Source organism: Neophocaena asiaeorientalis, unplaced genomic scaffold, assembly GCF_003031525.2.
Source record: "Neophocaena asiaeorientalis asiaeorientalis breed wild unplaced genomic scaffold, Neophocaena_asiaeorientalis_V1.1 scaffold606, whole genome shotgun sequence".
NCBI classification, from domain to species: domain Eukaryota; kingdom Metazoa; phylum Chordata; class Mammalia; order Artiodactyla; family Phocoenidae; genus Neophocaena; species Neophocaena asiaeorientalis.
In genome coordinates this window covers 11,030,561-11,047,173 of record NW_020173687.1, presented here as the reverse complement: position 1 = coordinate 11,047,173, position 16,613 = coordinate 11,030,561, and positions in this window count along the sequence as shown.

The window sequence follows — 16,613 nt, the reverse complement described above, 5'->3', positions numbered from 1 at the left end:
ATCCAGTAAAACTGTGTATTCATATTTTCTAGAACTCAGCAATTCCATTGTTTGGCGTCTCCCTTAGAGAAATATCAGGCACAAGGAGTGTGTGCCAAGAGGGTTACTGGAAACAACCTAAAGATCCGTCAGTTGAGGAAGGGTTAAACACCTTGCAGTGGTCTAAGGACCCCCCATCTTTTGAGGCAGAGCCTGCCCACCTCCACCATTGATGTTGAGCCTGCTAGATGTCCGTGCTTCGCAGACCCCTTGCGGCTGAGGGTGGTCACATGACCTGATGATCAATGATGTTAGGCCCCTTTGTGTGTTTACTTGTCATTTGGCATCTCCTTTTGTGAAATGCCTGCCCAACTCTTTGCCCTTTTTGTCAATGGATCGATTGTCCTTTTGTCCCTAAAGTACTTTTAATAGACTCTGTTTCTGTTTAAATTACAGTATCAGGCAGGGTTCTGCAGGGAAACAAAATCAATAGATTATCTATCTATCTATCTACCTATCTTCTAGTTTTAGGAATTGGCTCATGCAGTTGTGGAGGCTGGCAAGTCTGAAGTTTGTAGGGCAGGCTGGCAGGCCGCAAACTCAGGTAGGATTTCTATGTTACAGTTTGGAGGCAGAATTCCTTCTTCTCCAGGAAACCTCAGTTTTCACTCTCAAGGCCTTTAACTGACTGGCCCACCCACATTATCGAGGAGACTTTCCTTTACTTAAGGTCAACTGAGTGTAGATGTTAATCACATCTACAGAACACCTTCACAGCAACACTGAGACTAATGTTTGACCAAACAACTGGGCACAATAACCTAGCTAAGCTGACACATAAAATTTAACCTTTCAATTACTCAGAGTTGTTTACGTTGTTTGCAACTTGGAGCCCAATCTAATCCACCATTTACATAAACACACACACACACACATGCACGCATGCATGCACACACACAATATCAACAGCAGTGTTAGGCATTTCTACGCGTGTACGTGTACAAGAATAAGTCTGGGAGGATATGGCCAAACCTGTTACATGACCACCTCAGGGAGTGTCCAGGATGGAGGTCAAAGGGAATTTAACCATAAGCTGTAACAGTAAAGAAAATGTTAAAGAGTATAATAATGTTAATTATGTAATTAAAGTTAATTTTTAAGTGGGAAAACTTTTTTCAAAAAATAAAGGAATCATTAAGTTGCCATTATCCATTCATCAATTATTGACTCAGCACCTGCTATGTGCTCGTTGCAGGAGATATAGTGGATAAGATGGGCAGCCTCTATCCTTGTGGAGCTGACATCATAGTGGAGGAATCAGGCAGTAAAGAAGCAAACAAAGAACTTAGCAGGTAATTTCAGAGAGCGCTAAGGAGTATTCTGAAGAAAAGTGAACCAGTGTAGAGACAAAGAATAAATGGGGATGTGGGGCTGTGTTGGATTCATGGTCAGAGAAGGCCCCTCTGAGGTGACATTTGAGCTGAGCCCTGAAGGAGAAGGAGCTGGCTTTAGAAGGAGCACACCAGATGGCCAGGTCAGCAAGTGCAAAGGTTCTGAGGTAGGAATGGAACAGATGAAGTGGGATGAGAACCCGAGCAGTGCCTTTGGGAAGTGAGGCCTAGAGAGGGAACAGGGTAGCTTAAGGGCACAGCACTGGACACAGTGGAGCCAGGTGGGAGCCTCTGCTGCCTGTCCCAAGATGAGTTTTGTGCCAGGGCTGAGCTGCCTGTCTGGGGTGGAGGCCTCTGAGCTGCTTGAAGGGCTTTATCCACACTCCTCTCCAGCAATCCCTCTATGATTAGAATGGAGCACTGGAGACCCAGCCCCTAGGCTTGTGTCAGCCTCGCCCTGCCAGCCAAGGCCAGCAGCACCGCAGAGGCTCATCTGAGGGCTTCATACTCTTTGCCTCTGAGTTGGAGGGCCAGCAAAATCTACCATCACTGTCTTACCTAATTATAATATAACAGGGGCGAGGGAAGGTGCCCCAAATAGATGCTTTCCCTGAACCATCCCAGCAACTCCTGGTAAGAGCCCTGGCTGGGGGGTATTATTATTCCCATTTTATGGCTGGGAACACTGAGGCTCAGAGGGATCAAATACCCTGACTCCAGGGACTGCGTTCTTCACCCTTACAGTCTAGACCCTGTTCCTCTAGCTCTCAAGGCAAGAGCAAGGCCATCTTCTTTTAAATGACAAAGCCCCAGATGGGAAAGGACAATCCCATCTAGGCTTTCATTATATAGATGGAAATTCCAAGGTTTGGAGAGAAAAAGGAACCATCCCCTGACTATACAGAGCCAGAGCTGGAGCTGGGTCTCCCTGCTCCCAGGGCCCTTTCAGCTTTACCCCCTTCTTCCCTTCCACCTTCCTTCCCTCTTTTAATGATGGCTTGGCTGGCCTCTAGGCTGTTGCTCCAATATTCCAATCTCAGTCCTGCCCCAGGGCCTTTGCACTTGCTGTTCCCCTACCAGATCTGGTCTGTCACTTCTTTTTTGCCTTCCTTGACCACTGCATTGACAGTAGTTCTGCACTCATTCTTCCTATTTTGATTTATTTTTCTGCCAAGTATTTTTTACCCTCCGTCATTATGTTAAATACTTATATTATTGTTTATTGTCCATCTCTCTGCCTAGAAGATCAGCCCCTTGAGGACAGAGACTTTATTCACAGCTGTTTCCCCAGTGCCTAACCCAGGGCCTGGGCTCCCATAATGCTCAATATGTGCTTGTGGAATGGATGGGCAGGTAGATCGATGGATGATGGATATATGGATTGGTGGGTGGATGGATGGATGGGTAAGTGATGGATAGATAGATAGGTGGGTGGTGGATGGAAGAATGGTTGGGTAGATGGGAGGACAATTCTCCCAACATCACTTCTCAACCCTGCGCTCTGGGTCTCACACTTAGCTCTTCTGACTTGCCTCCTTTGGCTCCAGGCCTGAGCAGGCAGCTCTGGGGGCTTTCACAGGATCAGGCAGGAGTTGCTGTTTCTCATCCTCCTCTGAGGCTGGGCAAACAAAAGCCTTTGTTCTCCCTCCCCTGCCTGGCCCCTCTACAGCCCAGGGTGGGAATTTGTTGGCAAGTCAGTAACTTAACTTTGCCGCAACTTAATTTTGAGGCTTAACCTGTCAAGCTGGGCCCATGGGCTCCTGTGGTCCATAGTGGAGCTGGGCATAATGGGGGTGTGATGGGGGTCACGGTGGTCAAAGCACAGAGATGATTCCTACGTGGATGAACCTCAGAGTCTTCTGGAGAGGTTGATTTTTAGAGGTGGGTGGGGGAGTTACAGGCTGCAGTTAGCTCTGGGCTCTCTATAGACAGCTTGGGACAGTGTTTCTTCTTGTCCCCTAGAGATGTCCCCACAGGGCAGAGGGCCAAGAGAAGGGAACCTCACTTAGTGCTACAGTGGTCTCATGAGGGTGGTGCCATCATAATCCCCATTGCACAGAGGAGGAAACTGAGGCCCAGAGAGACTAGCTAACACGCCCAGTTGAAAGCCAAACTAGATGGGCAGTCATTACCCGGCTGGACTGTCTCTGCCAATCAAAGACAGTGGCCTTTGACCAGTCTCCTCCTGCCTTTGGCCATTGGATGTTATTCAAATGAACTCCAAGGCCAGTGGATCATGGAAGCAGTGATTGGAGAATCTGGCACCCTCAAGCCTGACAACCTCGCCAGAACATCCTTGAGGAATGTAAATAATCAGCTCCAGAGAATCCCTGCCTTCTCTGGAGCCCAGGTCCCACAGCCTGAGCAGAGAACGTGGGAAGAAGTCCAGGACCTTGGTGTGACAGTTGAGGCCCACATGGCTGCTCTCTACCTTCAACCTCTTCTCCAAATTCCACCCTGTGCATCGAGCTATTGGGAACTGTCTGCACATACCACGTGGTTTCCTGCCTCTGCCTTTGCCCATGCTGCCTCCTCCGTTGAGGATGTTGTCTCGGTCTGAGTTTTTCCAGAAACAGACCCTGAGACAGGATTCAAGTGCAAGGAGTATATTTGGGAAGAGATGCCAGGAGGTGCTCATAGCAGGGTGGATGAGTGAGACAGGGAAGGAAGCAAATAAAACACGTGGTTATCAAGCCAGTCACCACTGTGGGTAGTTGGATCTCAAACTCACCCAGGGAACCAGTGTAGAACATGGACCCCAGAGTTATTCCAACCCAGGAGAGAGGAAATCAGCCATGTATTTTCCAACCCCATCAGTGGTCAGCTGAGGGCTAATTCCAGGGGCATCAACTTTCTGGAACTTCTGGCTATGCACATGCCCACAGCCAGACCAAAGCTCTCAAGTAGAGAGAGTAAATGTAGGTATTTGCAATGAGCAGGAGCGAGCATCTAGTGGATGTGAGTGGGCACCAACAGCATTTGTGACAAATGTTTGTTGGTTCCTGATCTTTTCCCAGCAGACTCCTATTCATCCTTTAAAACCCATCCTTTATTCCCCCAGGGAAGACTTCCCTGACCCTCTTAAATCAGCCAATCACTTCACACCATTCCTTGCGTTCACTTTTAATATTTGCATTTATCACAGTGGATTGTGATTACCCTTTTATACCTCTGCCTGCCTCACTAGGGAGGGAACAACTTGAGGCAGGGGCTTCATCTTGGGATGTAGAACATGCTGCTTGGTGTCACGAAGTCCTGAGTTCCACTCTCCTGGCCACTCTGAAGCTAACGCTTGTCACCATATCTGCATCCCCAGGACCTGGCTATTATTGGGCCCTCAGTAAATGTACTGGCAGAGGGATTGAAATTACATTTTTAGCTCACTGACATTTCTTCTTTCCCCTAAAGTTTCCTGGTATCTTGATTATGGAGAGGTTGGTTAAGCCAGTGGGTCTCAGAATCACCTGGAGAGCATTTAGAAAACTTCGGGGGCTGAGGCCCCACCCCAGAGATTCAGATTCAGTCATTGGAGATACTGGGTTAAACTAATGATAATAGGAAGCCTCAGAGAAATTCCCCCCACTTCGGAGGTATTCATGGAGAGAGTTCATCACAATGTCAGACGTGAAGGTGGAGGGGGTGGGGGGCAACCTGGAGTCTGTGCTGGAAGAGGGGACACGAGAAATGGGGAGGATGCAGAAATTAGACATTAGAAACAATGAACTAGATATATATGCAGCCATATGGTTAGAGCTGGAAAACAAACATAGCACGGAGTGAAAAAAGGGAAAAAAGCAGACCGATGGTTTATCACTGTATGATGTGCATTTACTCAGATCCACGAGACTGTGCTGTCCCACAGCTGCGGGTTCTTAAACCTGCCCACTAGAATCACCTGGTAACCTGGTATCCACCCTACCCCCAAAACCACCTCAGCAGGATCTCTGGGGTGGGTTCTAGGAACCAATATTTTTAAAATGTGAAGCCTCGGTGGAGAACCGTGGAACACAGGAGTGTGATTATCTCAGCTCTATGTCCCCAAAGGGTCATTTATCCAGTAATGATGGAATGAGGGCATGCATGAGTTGAGGGCCTATTGTGTGAGAGGCACCGTGCTAGGAACTTCGAATGCATTGCCTCGCTTTAGTCTCAAATAGCCGTAGGTGGTAGGTACTTTTATAATCCCCATTTCGTAGATGGGGAAACTGAGGCACAGAGTGGCGAAGTCAATGGCTGAGGACTCACAGCTGTTCAGTGGCAGCCCAGGCTTGTACCGGGGTCTGCAAGCCTGACACCGGAGCCCTTGCCCACTCCCCTCCTGCCTCCTCCAAAGTTGCTCTTTCTGATGCCTTTTGACCCACTTGTTCAGCAACTGCAAGGAATTGATCCACTCGGTTCCGCAAGAAATTATTGTTGTTGATGTTGTTTTTCCCCCATAAGTCCCTCGTGGTCTTGTTCTTTTTCTTCTTTAACCTCAGCACACAGACAAAACCCACATCGTAAAGGCTGAGCAGCTTCTGGAGGCGAGAGCTTCATTCCATGGGTCAGAGATGCGTGGGCCATGTTATCAGGCTGATTTTGAATTGCTTCCCCCTCCCCCTCCCCCTCCCCGATGAAAGGCGGGAAGTCTTAAAATTACTTCTCCCCAAAACCAGCCCTCAGAGGCACCACCCTGCCCTGGAAGCTCTCTGACCTGCTTCATAAGGAGTTATTAATTATGATTTGTTTTTATAATCGTCCACTTGGAGTCTCGGATGACACATGCTCAGACTTGTCCGTCCTTTAAAAGAAGGAATCAAAGGTTCATGGAAATCAGTTATACATAACTAGTGGAATTACTTGGGCTCAGCCCTGGGCTTGCTCTGTGACCTTGGGCAGATCCCTTCCCTCTCTGGGCCTCTGTTTTTCTAGCTGTAGAAGGAATGTGGACTAACTTCTAACACAGGGTTAGGATATATATATCCCAAACTGTGAATATGCCAGGGGTGTGTGAAATGGTTGTAGATTGTACATGGATAGGCGTTTTTATAACTTTTATTTTAACTTTTAAAATTTAACAGCGTTATAGTATTTCATTTATAAATGTACATGTTTTTGTTCGCTGGGATGGCCACAGGGAGGAGGAGCTCTGATTCACATAGTCACTTAGGTATCCCGACTGCTGGGGCTTCTGACATGTTCAAAGTCACCCTAGGGATCAACATCCAGCCAGAGAGAGGAAATGGTGGAGAAGGTACCCATCAGCCCGGAGTGACATACATATATATTTTCCTCCACGTTCCATTGGCCAGAACTAGTCACATGGTTCTACCCAGATGCAAAGGCAGTTGGGAAATATAGTTCCCTGGCTGGGCAGCTACTTATCTATAACTCTACACTTTACAGGAGGAACATAAATCTTTGGTGGACCCTTGGTCATCTCTGCCTCAGTAGTCTCTTTTTAAACGAGTAAATTGAGGAACAGAGCTTTGCCACCCATTTATCAAGGAATTAAAATATGATATATACTTTTCTACAAAGTGGGAGGAATCATTCTACCCAATATTAAAGTTTCCTACACAACTACAGTAATCAAGAGAGTGTAGTATTGGCAGAGGGATAGACTACAATCAATAGAATAAAGGAGAGGACTCAGAAATAGACCCATACAAATATGTCCAGCTGATTTTTTTTTATTATTATTTATTTATTTTTTGGCTGTGTTGGGTCGTCACTGCTGCACACGGGCTTTCTGTAGTTGCGGCGAGCAGGGGCTACTCTTTGTTGCAGAGTGCGTGCTTCTCATTGCGGTGGCATGGGCTCTAGGCGAGCGGGCTTCAGTAGTTGTGGCGCACAGGCTTAGTTGCTCCGTGGCATGTGGGATCTTCCTGGACCAGGGATCGAACCCGTGTCCCCTGCATTGGCAGGCGGATTCTTAACCACTGTGCCACCAGGGAAGTCCTGTCCAGCTGATTTTTGACAAAAGTGCAAAAGCAATTCAATGGAAGGGTAACATTTTTTGGCCGTGCCACACAGCTTGCGAGATCTTAGTTCCCCCGACCAGGGATTGAACCTGGGCCCTTGGCAGTGAACACGTGGAGACCTAACCACTGGACTGTTAGAGAATTCCCAGGATAACCTTTCTAATAAATAGTGCTGGAGCAACTGGACATCCTTAGGCAAAAAAGAAAAAAAAGAAAAGATCCTTGACCTTGATCCAAACCTCACACCTTATAACAAAAATTAAATGGATCGTGGACTTGAACATAAAACATGAAACTATAAAACAGTTATTATTTTCTTAAAGTAGGAGAAAATCAATCTTCAGGATCTAGGGCTAGGCAAAGAACTGTTAGACCTGAATACCAAAAGCACGATTCAAAAAAGGAAAAAATTGATAAATTGGACCTCATCGAAATTAAAATTTTTTGCTCTGTGAAAGACCCTGTTGAGAGGATGAAAAGACAAACTACAGATTGGGAGAAAATATTTGAAAACCATATATCTGACAAAGGACTAGTATCTAGAATGTGTCAAGAACTCTCAAAATGCAGCAATGAAAAAGAAATCCAATTAGAAAATGACAACAGACATTTTATAGAAGAGGATACACAGATGCAAATAAACACATGAAAAGATGTTTAACGTCATCAGCCATTAGGGAAATGCAAATTAAGACCACAGTGAGGTATTACTACACACCATCCAAATGACTAAAATGAAAAATGATGAGAACACTAACTGCTGGCGAAGATTGGAGAAACTGGATCACTCATGCATTCCTGGTGGGAATGTAAAATGGTACAGTGTTCTGGAAAACAGTTAGGCAATTTCTTAAAAACTACCATATGACCCAGCAACTGTGCTCCTGGACATAGAAATGAAAACATAGATTCACACAAAAACACGTATACACGTGTTCATAGCAGTTTGATTCATAATAGGCAAAACATGGAAGCAACCCAGATGCCCTTCAATAGTGAATAGTTAAATAAACTGGTGCATCCATACCTTGGAATTCTACTCAGCATAAAAAGGAACAAAATATTGATACATGCAACAGTTTGGATGAACCTTTAGGGAATTAATGCTGAGTAAAAAAAGTCGGCCCCAGAGGGTTACATACCACATGATTCCATTTATATAATATTCTTGAACGCACACAGTTATAGAAATGGGGAATAGATTAGTGGTTGCCCTGGGGAAGGACAGAGTTGGAGGTGGGAGATGGGTGGGGCTATGAAAGAACAACCTGATGGATCCTTATGGTGATGGAGATGTTCTGCGTCTTGGCTGTATCACTGCCAGCATGTTGTTTGTGGTAGAGTTTTAAAGATGTTATCATTGGGGGAAACTGAGGAGAGGGTACATGGGAATCTCTCTTTATTTCTTACAACTGCCCCTGAATCTACGCTAATCTCAATATAAGAAATTTGACAAAGAATACCAATACAATTTTTTTTCTACCCAGACACTTCTGAATATAATTGTACCTTTGGTAACATGGGGGCACTACCAGAATCTCGAACAGCGGATGTAGTGTGGCGGTTAAGTGTGTGGTTTGCAGTAGCACAGGCTGGGTTCAAATCTCAGTCGACCAGACCTCTCGCCTACTTGAGCCTCGGTTTCCACCCCTGCAAGTGGCTGAGTAACGAGAGGCCCTGCCTCGGGGGTTGGTGCAGGGACTCCAAGAGATGATTCGTGAATCACATAGAGCACAGGGCTCCGGTGCAGGTGCTGCTCTGTAAATTATTTGTCACTTATCAGGGCTGCAGCAGGTGGGGAATGGACCTCAGGGCATCCTCTGCTAGCTCTCTCGGTTGGGATGGTGACCCGCCATCCTGAGGTTTGTTTTGACTCCTTTCTCACAGGGGTGTGTACTGAGCAGCTGCACTAAGGTTGGTCTGGTTAGTTCTCGTCTGCCCTCTGGACTCTGGTGCACACTTTCAAGGACTTTACTCAATGAAGGAAGGACACAGCTGGTTCTTGTGGGCAGGGCTGCTCCAGGGGAACAACAGCCCAGGGGCTAGCCTCTCTGAGGCAGCAAAGAGAGGGAACGGAAGTAATGCTTACTGCATACCTACTGTGTGCATGATGACTTACATGCTCCAGCTCATCAAATTCTCCCAACAAGCTTGCACAATAGGTATTATTATTATTTCTACTTTATACAGGAGAAAGCTGAGGCTCAGAGAGGTGAATGGACTTGTCCAAGGTCATGCAACTAGTAGATGGTAGAGCTGAACCCTAGTCTGATTTAAATTCAGTGTCATTTTGACTATTAATAATAACCTTACCATTTATTCAGCACCCACTATGGCCAACTACTATGCTTAGCTCTTTACCCTGGGGTATCATCATCCCCTCCCCACTTTAGAGAAGAGGAAACAAAGATTAAGAGGGATGACTTGCCAAGATGGACAACAATTCTTGAAAAAACACTCAACTGACAGCTCTTCCTTGTTTCCCCGACCCCACCCTCAGCTCTAGCTCAGCACAGCCGAGAGTACTCAAGCTTGGAGATGTAAATGCTGAGTAAGCTAAGAGTTGGTACCTTGAGATATGATGCCAAGGCCGTCTGTGGGCATTTGAATGTCAGCTTTGGCTGGCCAGGGTCAGCTGAGATGGCCAGAGGTTCCCCTGGGGGCTTGGTGGGGTTGTGGGGAGCCTTGCAGAGACCCCCCTCCTGCCTCGGGCCTGGCAGACAATGTGGCAGTTGGAAAAGGCTGGAGGTGGCAGTGGCGGTGACAACTTCCTTTTGAGTAACAACATTTACTGAAAAGCAGTTCTGCTTTTAGCACCAGAAGTTCACCACCCTTGCAAGCAGGCGCCTAAGAATACCTCCATTCAACCCCAGTTCAGAGATGCACACAGATTCCCTTCTGCATTACCTCCAGCAGAGTTTTACATTTGTTGTTGAAAGGAAACCAAATACCACAATTATTGGAGGAGGCGGGAGGGGTGTGGAGAGAGGGGTGATGCAAGGGGGGGCAGGTGGCATCAACCACAGCCCCCAAAGGCGTCCATAGGCCGCCTCCGGGCAGTGGCCCAGCCCCTTGCCCTTCAGTTACTGGAAAGACATCGACAAGCTCAGAGTGAAACTGAAGTGCTGACAATTTCTCTTCTTTTTACAAGAAAAAGAAAGTGATTGTCCTTGAAGCAAGCATGACTTTGCATGCCACACTCTGCACATGTGGCCCCAGAAGCTCCAGGTCCTTGCTGGTCACCCCTCCATGAGTGCTGGGGCCCTTTGCATGGCCCCTTTTGTCCATCACTGAAAAGCCAGTCTGCACCGGGGAGGGGATGGTCTTACCCGTTAGGAGCTCACCCAGGGCCCAGGTAGTTGGAGGATGGCTTGGGCAAGGAAGAGGGCTTGAGTGAGGAGGAGATGTGGTGTCAGGCAGAGGCAGGAGGCTGTAATGAGCAGCTCTAAGAAGTGCCTTCTCTTCCCGCCTGGTCTGGCCTCCTGACTCACACCAGAACCGGGGGCAGTCAGAAATGGAAAGACTCTGGGAGTCACATGGATGTGGGTTCAAATTCCACCTGGACCATTCGCTGGCTGTGTAATCTTGGGCCAGTGATTTCACCTCTCTGAGCCTCAGTTTCCTCATCTCCGACATGGGGATAATAATAGGAAGTCAGGTCATGACCCTCCTCTGCTCAGAATCCTCACATGGCTCCCACCTCACTTGGCTTAAATACCAAAGTCCTCCCGTGACCCACTAGGCCCTACATAATCACCCCTCTGCTCCCCCTCTCAACCTCATCTCCGCCTATTCTCTCTTGTTCCCTCCCCTCCAACCACACTGGGCAACTTGTTGTTCTACCAACATGCTAAATACACCCCTGCCTCAGGGCCTTTGCACTTGCTGTTTCCTCTGCCTGCAGCATCCTTCCTCCAGATACCCTCCTTTACCCTATTCGGCTCTCGGTTGAAATGCCCCAGGAGGCAGCTCTGACCTCTTCTTTTAAGTTGCTGCCCATTACTCTTTATTCCTTCAGCCTGCATTAATTTTTCCCCACTACTTGACATGATTTTGGGAGTTTATTACTCCCCATCCTCCAGACTATAAGCTCCAAGGGGGCAGAGTTCAGTTCTGTGTTATTCTCTATTAAATCCTCAGAGCCTGGCTCGTAGCAGTTGCTCACCAAATGTTTGTTGACTGCACACGTGCAGCGTTATGTGGAGAGGGTGGAGTGATATGTGTAGATTGTTCAGACCAGCAGAGTCCTTGTTCACTAAATGTTACTTCCTTTTTTTCCTTCCCAGCACCAACCATGTGCCACATGCTTGACTTCCTATAACAAAAGGATGCCTTTTATAGATGCAGAACCAAGACTGGGGAGCCCAAGCTCACTCAGCAGGGTGAGGCTCTGAGGTCTGGTCCACGGGACTCTCAGCCTCCTGGATGGTGGTGACAGTGTCTGATATGACCCAGGCCTGGCTGCTTTACGGTCTGGCTGAGGGAAATGGCTGGCAGGGCTCTTTAGACCCTTGAAAGGGCTGTGGGCAGAGGGGAAGCTGGCTGTGGCTTCAAGGGACATGGGGCCCTGGGACTGGGGTTCACGCCCTTGCCCTGCAATCCCATAGTTCCCATCAAGGGAGCCCAGGGTTTGCAGAGAGGGGCTTTTCCAATTTTCTGTTTCTGGAAAGTTCTGTCCCAGGAAGGGCAGATGATGGAGGAGCTGTTGGATGCGGCTGGAGCCTCAGAGACTAGGAGACCCCGGGAGTCCTCTCTCCCCAGCACCCAGCCAGTTCCCAAAGCAGAGGGACTTTCCAGAGAAGTCTGCCTCTGGCTCCCTCCAAGCCTGCCCAAGAGACTACAAGCCAAGGCCTCCATGAGACCCAGCCCCGCCTTCATTTCCCTGTTTTTATTTCTTAGGGAGGCCAAGGAATCTGGGGGTGAACAGCCTCAACACAGGGCCGGGCATGTGGAAATTTAAGAGCCACAGACTGGCCTGTCACAGTCCCCGGGATGTGACCGTCCGCCTGAACCTCCACCCCAGACTCTGGGTTGAGCTGGGCCTACAGCCTGTCTAGGGTGGGTGCAGCAATTGCCTGTGGATCCTGTCTAGTGCTGGGGATTTCGCCTCTGCCTATCAGAGCTGCCTCAGCTGTATGAGGATCCCCTCCCACACTGCTACAGCAAAGGGAATGCAAGTGAGACACGAGGAAGAACTGTCTTCTAACACTTTATCGTACCCAAAGGTGACCCTAAAGGTGACCACTAAACCCCTCAGCGCAGACCTTGCTGCCACCCACAGGCCACATCCAGCCCAGGAATATGTTTGGTTTGGCCCTTGATGTAACTTTTTAAAATGTGACTCAGTTACCAACATTAGAAATACCAGGAGATTTCACATAAAATCCATTTCTCTGGCTTCTCTTGAAAAATGGGCCTCTCTGGCTGTGCTGGGCCCACTTTCCTGCAGGGCATAGGAAGGCCAGGGTGGGTCAAGGGGCCCCTTTTAGGACAGCACATAGTAGTAGGTGTTCTCTTCTTCACTCCAGTCCCTGCTCAGCCCACTTTTCTCAAACACATTGCCTACCAGGGCTTTGAAGTATGAGTAGGAATTCATCAGACAAAGGGGTGGAAAGACATTCCGGGAAAGAGAAGAGCACATGTCCATGCGATTTATCTGTTCAAGATTCACTCAGTAAGTATGTATTGAATGTTTACTGTATACACTGGGGCGAACAGCAGGAGACCAAACAGATAAAAATCCCTGTACTCCTTGAGCTCATTATCTCAGACAGCACTTCTCAGCTGGGTACTGTTTTGTCCCCCACGGACACTTGGCAGTGTTTGAGGCATCTGTGGTGTCATAACAAATGTGGGTGGAGGGAGGGGATACTACTGGCATCCAGTGGGTAGAGGCCAGGGGTGCTGCTAAACCAGTCGTGGCGTGCACAGGAGAGCGCTTCACAGCAAAGAATGATCTGGCCCCAAATGTCCAGAGTGCCGAGATTGAGGAACCCTGGTTTAGTGGGAGATAGTAAACCAGATGAGCCAATAAATGCATCATCTGAAGTCAGGCGGTGCTGAGAGTTTTCTGGTGAAACTAATCGGAGTGTGGCAGTGGGGGTCAGGAGGTGGGTATGGCTGCCTGGGGGAGGTTCCATTTGACCAGAGACCTGAGGATGAAAAGGAGCAGGTCCTGAAAAAATTGGGGTGCACCTGGCGGGGTGGCCCCAAATCGTAGTTGCTTACGGAGCAGCACCTTCCCTCTTTCCGTGCTGCTTGTCACCACAGCCTTGCTTATGGAGCTGGGATCAGTGGTCCTGTTCCCATTTTCCAGTTGAGGGACCCTGGCTGGATGTCACAAGCCCCTAAAGAGGCTGACCTAGGCCACCTGACCACTCTGAGCTGGTGTCCTTGGGGTGCCTGGAGGGCACGATGGTCAGTGAATTGCCTTCTTTCATTCAGTCAGTCAACAAACATCTCTCAGGGGCCCACAATGGCCTAGTGGGACAGAGCAACTTAAGGCTGAGGTGCTCAGCACCAGTCATGGCACATAGTAGGTACACATAAAATATTGGTCAAACGAATGAAAGGACGGGATCAATGAGTAAACAAGCCCCCGTCCATGTAAGATAATAGATCACAGCCAGCATTGATTGGGTGCCTACTGTGTGCTGACCCACCTGGAGCTGGAGTGGACACCAGCTCGAAGGGAGGGACAATGATAATTCCCACTTCCGTGGTGAAAAGCCTGAGGTTCGGAGGGGGACATCAATTGCCCAAGGCCTGGCACTGGAGCCCAAGGCCTCGCAGATCTCAGGCTGCAACCACTGCCTTGGCATTTTGTATGTTCTGACTCAGTTTACTACCCTCCCAACACTGTGAGGTAGCGGGTGGCATTATCCCATTTTATGGATGAGGTAACTGAAGCTCAGAGAGGTGAAGCGACTCTCCCAGAGTCACACAGCATGTGTGTTTGACCTACAGTCCACATTTTGACCACCAAGCCCTGCCCCTTGTAACCCTGACTTCCTCTTCAGGAGAGTTAATCAGCCCCAAAGGGGAGGTAGGCCAGGGGGTTAGGCCCCTTGAGGTCTGCAGGACCAGGCAGGAGGCTCTGGAGGAGGTGGGGTCCCGGGTGGGTGGACGGGAGCAGGTGGGCCTGGGGAGCAGCCAGGCTTCCGCTCCCACACGCAGGCACAGCCGCCAGGAGAGACTGTTGAGAGTCTGCCCTGTGGTGCGCACCGGCCTAACAATGGCTGCTTTTGACTGCGCGGGTGGTAGAAGAGGGGACGCATTGTTCTCCAAGACACCTTCCCGCCATGGCTGGCTGCGGGCCGTCCCCATCCCAGGAGGCTTGGCTCAGGGCCGTTCCGGGCGCCTGAGGGAAGTGTGTGCACGCGCCTGTGTGTGTGATGCTGGAGCGTGTGCGTGTGTGCCCATGTGTGTGTACAGAGGGGCACGGGTGTCTGACTGACACAATTGCTGAGTGTGCCCACGCACGCCTTGCACACTGTGGCAGTGTGTCCGAGCAGGCTTATGGCTTTCTGCATCTGCTGTGTCGGTCCAAGCGTGCCTTCCTGGGCATATCTGCAGCTGTTTGTGAATCTGCCTCCAGAACGTGTCTCCGGCTCCGTGTACCTGGCTTGTGCTCCAGTGTGTCGAGTGAGGCTGCCCTCATCTGTATGTGTCAGTGTCTCCGTCTCCCCCTGGGTCTGTCTGTGGAGCATCTTGACACCAAGGGGACAGCAGAGCTCTGGCTTTAGGGTGAGGGCCAAGTTCCACTTGTTGCGCATATGTGAGGAAAGGGGTTCCAAGTAGAGGGGAGCAGGCAAACAGCCGGATGCAGGACCGAGCCGGGGGATGGGCAGAAGCAGTTGGAGGTCAGGGAGGCTGCAGCAGAGGGAGCAACAGAGAGGGAGCAACGGGAGAAGATACCAGGGCCACCTGTGGGGGCGGGGCGTGGAGTTGGAACATCTTTCTGAGTGAGCTGGAGCCATGGCGTGCTTGCACTGGGGAGTGACGAGGTCTTTTATGGAGATGCCTCTGGTAGAGAATAGACTGCAGGGCAATCATGAAAGCTGTTGGGGGGCACCCCAGGGTGCCCCCAATCCAGGCAGGAATTGCAGCTTCCCATTTTGCAGAAGTGGAAACTGAGGCCCAGGGAGGAGAAATGCCTTCCAAAGCTGGAAGTTTGGGAACTGGTCCAATGCCAGAGCTAACTCTCATCCTTCCCACCTTGGCTACCATTCCCTCCTCAAGTCCCTTCCTTTCCCAAGGCTATGGGGGTGCCTGTGCTAAAGACAGAGGACTTGGCATCCTCATCTTCTCAGGAACCAGGACTCTACAGCCACAGGGCTTGGGTTCAAATCCTATCTCTGACACTTAACAGCTGTGTGACCTTGGGCATGTCACATAGCCTCTCTGTGCCCCATTTCCTCATCTGCAAAATGGGGATAATGACAATACTGACCTTTAAATTGTGATTCCACCGACTACCCTCCCCATAACAGAATTCCCCCTCTCCTTAATTTTTCTCCAAGACACTTACCACCTTCTAACACACGACATGTTATATTAATCTGTTGTGGCACTAGGGTGTCATTTCCAGGAAAGCAGGAAGTTTTGGGTGTTTTCGTCATTATTAATATCTAGAATGGTGTTGGCACTCAGTAAATTTTTGTCGAGTGAATGAAACTGAATGATGGGTATAAAATACTGGACTAGGAACGTGAGTTGTCAACTGTTATTATTACCTTGGGAATGGGTTTGGAGATGAGCGTCTGGAAGCATAGAAGCCCGGGCAGTTCACCCAGGAATTGGGGTCCCATTCCCTTTTCTGCCCTTTGTCCTGCACATCTGGATCTGCTGAGCCCTCACTGAGCCCAACATCTCCTGTCTTTAGTCTCCATGGTTCAAGGACAGGTTGGCTCCGGCAGGCACTGTGCGCTGGTGGTTTCCCGCCCCCGCGAGGAATCAGTGACTCAGTTCCCCACCTGGCACATGCATCAGCTTTAACGGTCTCCGAGGCCTCAGGACGTTGCCAAATATTGGGGTCCCACCCACCCCATTTCCCAGGATCCCTGTCCCCCTGTTGGTAACATCAAGCAGAACCCTTTGGTTCGGGGTGGGGTGGGGAAAGTCCACTTGGCAGCTCTGCTAAAAATGTCCCACCGATGGCGCTGATGGCCCAAGGAGCTGTTGGGCAAATATTTCTCAAGTCCATGTGCTTGTCGAGGAGATGGCTTCGTGATCTTTCAGTCTTTCTAAGAAAGAATGACAGGAGACCTCAGAGACCAAT